Below are 10,550 nucleotides of genomic sequence, written 5' to 3' on the forward strand. Positions count from 1 at the left end.
GCACAGTAATAATACTCTGTAAACGTGACATCACAGAGGCACTGGGACGCATGCACAGTAATAATACTCTCTGTGAGTGACAACGCAGAGGCACTGGGATGCGTGCACAGTAATAATACTCTGTCAGCGACATCACAGAGACACTGGGATGCATGCACAGCAATAATACTCTCTGTGAGCGACATTGCTGAGGCACTGTCTGGGACACATGCATGGTAATAATACACTCTGTGAGTGACATCGCAGAGGCACTGGAAAGCATGCACAGTAATAATACTCAATGTGAGCGACATCACGGAGGCACTGGGATACATGCACAGTAATAATACTCTCTGTAAGCATCATCGCAAAGGCACTGGGATGCAGGCATGGTAATAATACTCTCTGTGAGCGACATCACAGAGGCACTGATATGCATGCACAGTAATAATACTCTCTGTAAGCGACATCGCAAAGGCACTGGGATGTATGCACAGTAATAATACTCTCTGTAAATGTGACATCACAGAGGCACTGGGACGCATGCACAGTAATACAGTAATAATATTCTCTGTGAGTGACATTGCAGAGGCACTGGGATGCGTGCACAGTAATAAAACTCTCTGTGAGCGACACCACAAGGTATTGGGAAACATGTATACTAATAATACTCTCTGTGAGCGACATAGCAGAGGCACTGGGACGCATGCACAGTAATAATACTCTGAACGACATTGCAGAGGCACTGGGATGCGTGCACAGTAATAATACTCTCTGTGAGCGACATTGCTGAGGCACTGTCTGGAACACATGCACAGTAATAATACACTCTGTGAGTGACATCGCAGAGGCACTGGGACGCGTGCACAGTAATAATACTCTCTGTGAGTGACAATGCAGAGGCACTGGGACGCATGCACAGTAATAATACTCTCTGTAAACGTGACATCACAGAGGCACTGGGGTGCATTAACAGTAATAATACTCTGTCAGCGACATCGCAAAGGCACTGGGACGCATGCACAGTATTAATACTCTCTGTAAATGTGACATCACAGAGGCACTGGGACGCATGCACAGTAATAATACTCTCTGTGAGTTACATCACAGAGACACTGGGACGCATGCACAGTATTAATACTCTTTGTAAACGTGACATCACAGAGGCACTGGGGTGCATTAACAGTAATAATACTCTGTCAGCGACATCGCAAAGGCAGTGGGATGCATGCACAGTAGTAATACTCTCTGTGAGCGACATTGCTGTGGCACTGTCTGGGACACACACACAGTAATAATACAATCTGTGAGTGACATCGCAGAGGCACTGTGACGCATGCACAGTAATAATACTCTCTGTAAGCAACATCGCAAAGGCACTGGGATGCAGGCATGGTAATAATACTCTCTGTGAGTGACATCACAGAGGCACTGGGATGCATGCACAGTAATAACACTCTCTGTAATCGACATCGCAAAGGCACTGGGATGCATGCACAGTAATAATACTCTGGAAACGTGACATTACAGAGGCACTGGGACGCATGCACAGTAATAATTCTCTCTGTGAGTGACATCACAGAGACACTGGGACGCATGCACAGTAATAATACTCTTTGTAAACGTGACATCACAGAGGCACTGGGGCACATGCACAGTAATAATACTCTGTCAGCGACATCGCAAAGGCACTGGGACACATGCACAGTAGTAATACTCTCTGTGAGCGACATTGCTGAGGCACTGGGACGCATGCACAGTAATAATACTCTCTGTAAGAAACATCGCAAAGGCACTAGGATGCATGCACGGTAAAAATACTCTCTGTGAGCAACATCACAGAGGCACTGGGACGCATGCACAGTAATAATACTCTCTGTAAGTGACATTGCAAAGGCACTGGGATGCATGCACAGTAATAATACTCTCTGTGAGAGACATCGCAGAGGCACTGAGACGCATGCACAGTAATAATACTCTCTGGGAGTGACAATGCAGAGGCACTGGGACGCATGCACAGTAATAATTCTCTCTGAGCGACATTGCAGAGGCACTGGGATGCATGCACAGTAATAATACTCTCTGTGAGCGACATAGCAGAGGCACTGGGACGCATGCACAGTAATAATACTCTGTGAACGACATTGCAGAGGCACTGGGATGAATGCACAGTAATAATACTCTCTGTGAGTGACAAAGCAGAGGCACTGGGATGCATGCACAGTAGTCATAATCTCTGTAAGCAATATCACAAGGTATTGGGAAGCATGCACAGTAATAATACTCTCTGTGAGCGACAACGCAGAGGCACTGGGATGCATGCACAGTAGTCATAATCTCTGTAAGCAATATCACAAGGTATTGGGAAGCATGCACAGTAATAATACTCTCTGTGAGCGACAATGCAGAGGCACTGGGATGCATGCACAGTAATAATACTCTCTGGGAGTGACAATGCAGAGGCACTGGGATGCATGCACAGTAATAATTCTCTGTGAGCGACATTGCAGAGGCACTGGGATGCGTGCACAGTAATAATACTCTCTGTGAGCGACACCACAAGGTATTGGGAAACATGTATACTAATAATACTCTCTGTGAGCGACATAGCAGAGGCACTGGGACGCATGCACAGTAATAATACTCTGTGAACGACATTGCAGAGGCACTGGGATGCGTGCACAGTAATAATACTCTCTTGGAGTGACAACGCAGAGGCACTGGGATGCATGCACAGTAATAATACTCTCTGTGAGCGACACCACAAGGTATTGGGACGCATGTATACTAATAATACTTTCTGTGAGCGACATAGCAGAGGCACTGGGACGCATGCACAGTAATAATACTCTGTGAACGACATTGCAGAGGCACTGGGATGAATGCACAGTAATAACACTCTCTGTGAGTGACAAAGCAGAGGCACTGGGATGCATGCACAGTAGTCATAATCTCTGTGAGCAATATCACAAGGTATTGGGAAGCATGCACAGTAATAATACTCTCTGTGAGCGACAACGCCGAGGCACTGGGATGCATGCACAGTAATAATACTCTCTGGGAGTGACAATGCAGAGGCACTGGGATGCATGCACAGTAATAATACTCTCTGTGAGCGACATCACAGAGAAATTGGGATGCATGCACAGTAATAATACTCTGTCAGCGACATTGCAAAGGCACTGATATGCATGCACAGTAATAATACTCTCTGTGAGCAACCTTGCTGAGGCACTGTCTGGGACACATGCACAGTAATAATACACTCTGTGAGTGACATCGCAGAGGCACTGGGACGCATGCACAGTAATAATATTCTTTGTAAACGTGATATCACAGAGGCACTGGGGTGCATTAACAGTAATAATACTCTGTCAGCGACATCGCAAAGGCACTGGGACGCATGCACAGTAGTAATACTCTCTTTGAGCGACATTGCTGTGGCACTGGGATGCGTGCACAGTAATAATACTCTCTTGGAGTGACAACGCAGAGGCACTGGGATGCATGCACAGTAATAATACTCTCTGTGAGCGACACCATAAGGTATTGGGACGCATGTATACTAATAATACTCTCTGTGAGCGACATAGCAGAGGCACTGGGACGCATGCACAGTAATAATACTCTGTGAACGACATTGCAGAGGCACTGGGATGAATGCACAGTAATAATACTCTCTGTGAGTGACAAAGCAGAGGCACTGGGATGCATGCACAGTAATAATACTCTCTGTGAGCAACATCACAGAGAAATTGGGATGCATGCACAGTAATAATACTCTGTCAGCGACATTGCAAAGGCACTGATATGCATGCACAGTAATAATACTCTCTGTGAGCGACCTTGCTGAGGCACTGTCTGGGACACATGCACAGTAATAATACACTCTGTGAGTGACATCGCAGAGGCACTGGGACGCATGCACAGTAATAATACTCTTTGTAAACGTGACATCACAGAGGCACTGGGGTGCATTAACAGTAATAATACTCTGTCAGCGACATCGCAAAGGCACTGGGACGCATGCACAGTAGTAATACTCTCTGTGAGCGACATTGCTGAGGCACTGTCTGGGACACACACACAGTAATAATGCAATCTGTGAGTGACATCGCAGAGGCACTGTGAGGCATGTACAATAATAATACTCTCTGTAAGCAACATCGCAAAGGCACTGGGATGCAGGCATGGTAATAATACTCTCTGTAAGCGACATCGCAAAGGCACTGGGATGCATGCACAGTAATAATACTCTGTAAACGTGACATCACAGAGGCACTGGGACACATGCACAGTAATAATACTCTCTGTGAGTGACAACGCAGAGGCACTGGGATGCGTGCACAGTAATAATACTCTGTCAGCGACATCACAGAGACACTGGGATGCATGCACAGTAATAATACTCTCTGTGAGCGACATTGCTGAGGCACTGTCTGGGACACATGCACAGTAATAATACAATCTGTGAGTGACATCGCAGAGGCACTGCAAAGCATGCACAGTAATAATACTCAATGTGAGCGACATCACGGAGGCACTGGGAAGCATGCACAGTAATAATACTCTCTGTAAGCATCATCGCAAAGGCACTGGGATGCAGGCATGGTAATAATACTCTCTGTGAGCGACATCACAGAGGCACTGATATGCATGCACAGTAATAATACTCTCTGTAAGCGACATCGCAAAGGCACTGGGATGTATGTACAGTAATAATACTCTCTGTAAATGTGACATCACAGAGGCACTGGGACGCATGCACAGTAATACAGTAATAATATTCTCTGTGAGTGACATTGCAGAGGCACTGGGATGCGTGCACAGTAATAAAACTCTCTGTGAGCGACACCACAAGGTATTGGGAAACATGTATACTAATAATACTCTCTGTGAGCGACATAGCAGAGGCACTGGGACGCATGCACAGTAATAATACTCTGTGAACGACATTGCAGAGGCACTGGGATGCATGCACAGTAATAATACTCTCTGTGAGTGACAAAGCAGAGGCACTGGGATGCATGCACAGTAATAATACTCTCTGTGAGCGACATCACAGAGAAATTGGGATGCATGCACAGTAATACTCTGTCAGCGACATTGCAAAGGCACTGATATGCATGCACAGTAATAATACTCTCTGTGAGCGACATTGCTGAGGCACTGTCTGGGACACATGCACAGTAATAATACACTCTGTGAGTGACATCGCAGAGGCACTGGGACGCATGCACAGTAATAATACTCTCTGTGAGTGACAATGCAGAGGCACTGGGACGCATGCACAGTAATAATACTCTTTGTAAACGTGACATCACAGAGGCACTGGGGTGCATTAACAGTAATAATACTCTGTCAGCGACATCGCAAAGGCACTGGGACGCATGCACAGTATTAATACTCTCTGTAAATGTGACATCACAGAGGCACTGGGACGCATGCACAGTAATAATACTCTCTGTGAGTTACATCACAGAGACACTGGGACGCATGCACAGTATTAATACTCTTTGTAAACGTGACATCACAGAGGCACTGGGGTGCATTAACAGTAATAATACTCTGTCAGCGACATCGCAAAGGCAGTGGGACGCATGCACAGTAGTAATACTCTCTGTGAGCGACATTGCTGTGGCACTGTCTGGGACACACACACAGTAATAATACAATCTGTGAGTGACATCGCAGAGGCACTGTGATGCATGCACAGTAATAATACTCTCTGTAAGCAACATCGCAAAGGCACTGGGATGCAGGCATGGTAATAATACTCTCTGTGAGTGACATCACAGAGGCACTGGGACGCATGCACAGTAATAATACTCTCTGTAATCGACATCGCAAAGGCACTGGGATGCATGCACAGTAATAATACTCTGTAAACGTGACATCACAGAGGCACTGGGACGCATGCACAGTAATAATTCTCTCTGTGAGTGACATCCCAGAGACACTGGGACGCATGCACAGTAATAATACTCTTTGTAAACGTGACATCACAGAGGCACTGGGGCACATGCACAGTAATAATACTCTGTCAGCGACATCGCAAAGGCACTGGGACACATGCACAGTAGTAATACTCTCTGTGAGCGACATTGCTGAGGCACTGGGACGCATGCACAGTAATAATACTCTCTGTAAGCAACATCGCAAAGGCACTAGGATGCATGCACGGTAAAAATACTCTCTGTGAGCAACATCACAGAGGCACTGGGACGCATGCACAGTAATAATACTCTCTGTAAGTGACATTGCAAAGGCACTGGGATGCATGTACAGTAATAATACTCTCTGTGAGCGACATCACAGAAACACTGGGACACATGCACAGTAATAATACTCTTTGTAAATGTGACATCACAGAGGCACTGAGAAGCATGCACAGTTATAATACTCTGTGAGCGAAATCGCAGAGACATTGGGACGCATGTCTAGTAATAATTCTCTCTGTGAGCGACATCACTGAGGCACTGAGATGCATGCACAGTAATAATACTTACTGTGATCAACATCACAGAGGCACTGGGACACATACACAGTGATAAAAGCAATGGCCAACTGCATAAAAATTGGAATAGCGCACATGTCTGTTACAGACATACAGTACTTAGCGGGTAATTCAGATATAATCGCTGCTGTGCATTTTCGCACAGAGTGCAATCAGATCTGAACTGCGCATGCGTGTGAGCCACAATGCACCAGCGCATCGCACAACAGCACCGGGCATGTGTGCTTAGCGACGGGATGGTGCGATAAATCCAAACACACGAGTGTTCACAAAAAGATTGACAGAAAGAGGCCGTTTATGGGTGGCAACTGAAGGATCAGGCATTTTCAGGGAGGGTGTCGTCTGACGTCAGCTCCGGCCCAAATCAGGAGGATTCAATCGCAGTGGCTGAGTAAGTCCTGGGCTGCGCAGAGACTACACAAACTGATTTTTGTGCAGATCTGCTAACGAAATAATCGCATACTTGCACAGCGTTTTCACCTCCCCCTGTAGGTGGCTACTATCTGATCGCAGGGCAGCAAAAAAAGGCAGCCCAGCGATCAGATCAGAATTACCCCCTAAGATCATAGCATATGGAGTACAATATCTGTTTCCATTTCATTTTCATCCAATGAGTCTGCGCAAATATTATCTTTTAAACGAAAGGGAGATTAGGGTGCTAATCGTGATTTCACAAAAGAGCTAGCAAGAAAAGCTTTCTCTTCCAGCTTAGGAGGGTCAGGCTACTGTGCATTCCTTTTCCCTTTCAGGCGGTTTGCTCCTCTGCTTTATTGCAAAAGATTACAAGCTGTAGGTGAAAAAGCCAAAAGCATCAAACAAATTTTTGGTGATTATCCATCAGTGTTGTTGGCGCCCTGTACATAATTCAAGAGTCTGTCCAAACTAAGCTCTTGGGATCTAAACACTACAGATGAAATTCCATCAGTTGTAAACATTTTATATTGTAAATTTACATATAATAAATGTAACAATAATGCAATGAAGTACAACCTTCTAAACGTGTTCAGAACGCTGGATGAAATTTAAAAGAATATCCCATAATTACATTTAAATTAGTTTACTAGTGTGCTATATATAATTATGACACTATTATAAATACTGGATTATTATAATAATAGTGAAATTGCTATATAATTTAAACCATAAGGGGTTAAGGGAGACATGTACTAAGCAGTGATAAAAGTGGAAAAGTGAGCCAGCGGAGAAGTTGCCCATGACAACCAATCAGCTGCTCTGTATAATTTTAAAGTATGCAAATTATAAATGTTACTTCAGTGCTGTTTGGCTGCCATGGGCAACTTCTCCACTGGCTCACTTCTCCACTTTTATCACTGCTTAGCAGGGCTGCCATCAGAAATTGTGGGGCCCGGCACTGACAAAATATATATATATATATGTATATGCCTCCAAGAGTAGCGCTGCACCGCTTACACATAATTACCACACACACACACAGATACACACATACCCATACACACACACACACACATAGATACACACACTCAGATACACACACACACACACACACACTTCCTAACTTACCTATCACAGGAACTGTTGCAGTCAGAGCATTCTCTTGTGGCCTGTGGTAGCAGCCAGCCTGGTCCCGTGTAGCCCCGCCCCCTTCATTCTGGTAGCCCGCCCCTTTTCATATCCGAGTTCTGACACTGTCACAGGAGGGGGGAAAGGATGCTGCAAACTTCAATTGAAAACTTCCTTCCCAAAATGGCCACCGCCTCAGAGGAGACAGTTATGAAAGATACTAGAGGAGTACTCTAGTATCTTTAATAACTGTCTCCTATGAGGCGGCGGCCATTTCGGGAGGGGCGCTTACAATTGATGCTTGCAGCGTCCTCTCCCCCGTCCTGTGACTGTCAGATCTCGGGCACGAAAAGGGGCGGAGCAAAGTAATTAGTACATGTCCCCATACCTCCCAACTTCTGCGCTGAGGAAAGTGGGACTATCGCGCGGCATTGCCGCGTGCCGGCCTGAAAAGGGGGCATGGCCTCGATAGTGATGGGCACGGCCTCGCTCGAGTGGGCATGGCCTCGCCCAAACAGACCATTTTCCTGCCTTTTGGGGGGCATGTCCAGTGCTCCCCGAGCATCTGGGCAGCCCTCACTCCCCTTCTAGCACTGACTACATGCCATGCGTGTGCGCACAGCATGTATTCAGTGATCACCGTCTGCTTTGCAGAGCAGAGCAGCGGGTGATCAAAGGCTCTCCCAACTGCCCCCCTCCCCCCCCCCGTCCGCGGGACACTGCTGCCCGCGGGTGGGACAGCGGGACAGGGTCCGAATAGCAGGACTGTCCCGCCGAAAGTGGGACAGTTGGGAGGTATGTGTCCCCCTTAGGGCCTTATTCAGTTTAGTTTGCATCTGAGATGCAAATGCATTTTACAGCTTTCCCTGAGAGTGCGCATATGCAGGTTCAGATCTGTGCGTGCCCCGAAATGTGTTCGCATCGCAGTGAAGGGAATGCCTCTGCCTGATTGACAGGCAGAGGCATTCATAGGACAATCAGGTGCGGCGATGCAGCATTGTGGGGGGGGGGGGGTGGCTCTGCCTGTCAATCAGATGTGTTTGAGGTGCTGAGGTCCTTATTTCTATATTTCATTGTTTGTTAGAATAGCTCAGTTTACTCTCACTAGATGCCAACACATGATAAAGGGGGAGATGTACTAAGCAGTGATAAAAGTGGAGAAGTGAGCCAGTGGACAAGTTGCCCATGGCAACCGATCAACAGTGATGTAACATTTATAATTTGCATACTATTAAAGCATACAGAGCAGCTAATTGGTTGCCTTGGGCAACTTCTCCACTTTTATCACTGCTTAGTACATGTCCCCCAAAGTCCTCTCATGTCTTTAGTCACTGACTTGGGTTAAGTCAGGAGTGGGAACCTTTTTTCTACCAAAGGCCATTTGGATATTTATAAAATCCTTCAGGGGCCATACAAAAATGATCAACTTAAAAATTAGCCTGCCCCCAGTAGACATGCCCCCATTAGATATGACCCCTAGTAGCACCGCTTACACACACACACATTAAAAGAAAGAAAAAAGACAATACTCATCAGCCCCGCTCCTGCTTCTGGATCCTTGCCCTCTGCCTGGCTGCCCACTCCTCAGAACTATGGGAGAGACGTCATGACATCTCTCCCATAGCACTGCACAGGCACACACGCACACTGCCAGAGCTGGAAGCCAGAGCTCAGGAGTGAGCTGCTGAGGAGAAGAAGCCGGGCGTCCGCTAGTAACAAAATCTCAGCGGGCGCTCGGCATCTCCCTTGGTTAGGTGAGCCTGGGAGGGCGAGATCAAGTGGCTTTGTGGGCCTTATACGGCCCGCGGACCTAAGGTTCCCCACCCCTTGTTTAAGTAAATAAACTCCCCTGATAGCAGCAAAATATTCAGCTGCACCCTCATCTTATATAGGGCGCCCTTTATATGCTGTACACAGGGCCAGCATGGCCCACTGGGGCATAGGGGAAACCATCGGTGGGCCCCATTGCCTGAGTGCCTACCCCCATCTCTAATATACGGTTCCAAACTATGCACTTGAATTATACATTATAAATTATACTGCATCAGACTATGGTGTATTTTCTACAGTTCATTGCTGTTATTATCTAGTACATTATAATGCATGCGCTAGCAGCCTTAGTCTATATATATATATCCCATACCCCAGTCAGACACTGGCTGTACACAGTAGCGCCTTTTACCACGGGCAAGCAGGCTTTTTGCCCGGGGTGACGCTACCCTTAGGGCGCCGCCACCACCGTGGCAAGAGCCGCTACTAATCTACCCTCACTCCCTCCCTACCCGCTCCCCGGCTGCAGCGAGCACAGTGTGCGCCTGACGCAGCCGGCGTCGCTGACAGACACTAGAGGTCAAAATTGACCCCTAGTGTCTGTGCGGCGCTGCTATGGGAGAGACGTCATGACATCTCTCCCATAGAGAGGAGCCGGTGCCCGGAGACAGCAGCAGCAGCAGCAGCAGTCCGGAAACAGGAGCGAGGCTGGTAAGTATTGTGTTTTTTTTTTAAGGTTTTA

General features: G+C 46.8%; 1 protein-coding gene across 1 annotated transcript in view; it reads right to left on the reverse strand.

Annotated features, from left to right (window-relative positions):
- PTPRQ (protein tyrosine phosphatase receptor type Q) overlaps window positions 1-8,120 on the reverse strand; it is a 517,581-nt gene extending 509,461 nt beyond the window's left edge. The window contains exon 1 of the mRNA XM_063927718.1: window positions 8,039-8,120. The gene's annotated coding sequence lies outside the window, so the exon portion shown is untranslated. The remainder of the gene's footprint in view (window positions 1-8,038) is intronic.
- Window positions 8,121-10,550: the final 2,430 nt, after the last annotated feature.

Source organism: Pseudophryne corroboree, chromosome 6 (genome assembly GCF_028390025.1).
Source record: "Pseudophryne corroboree isolate aPseCor3 chromosome 6, aPseCor3.hap2, whole genome shotgun sequence".
NCBI classification, from domain to species: domain Eukaryota; kingdom Metazoa; phylum Chordata; class Amphibia; order Anura; family Myobatrachidae; genus Pseudophryne; species Pseudophryne corroboree.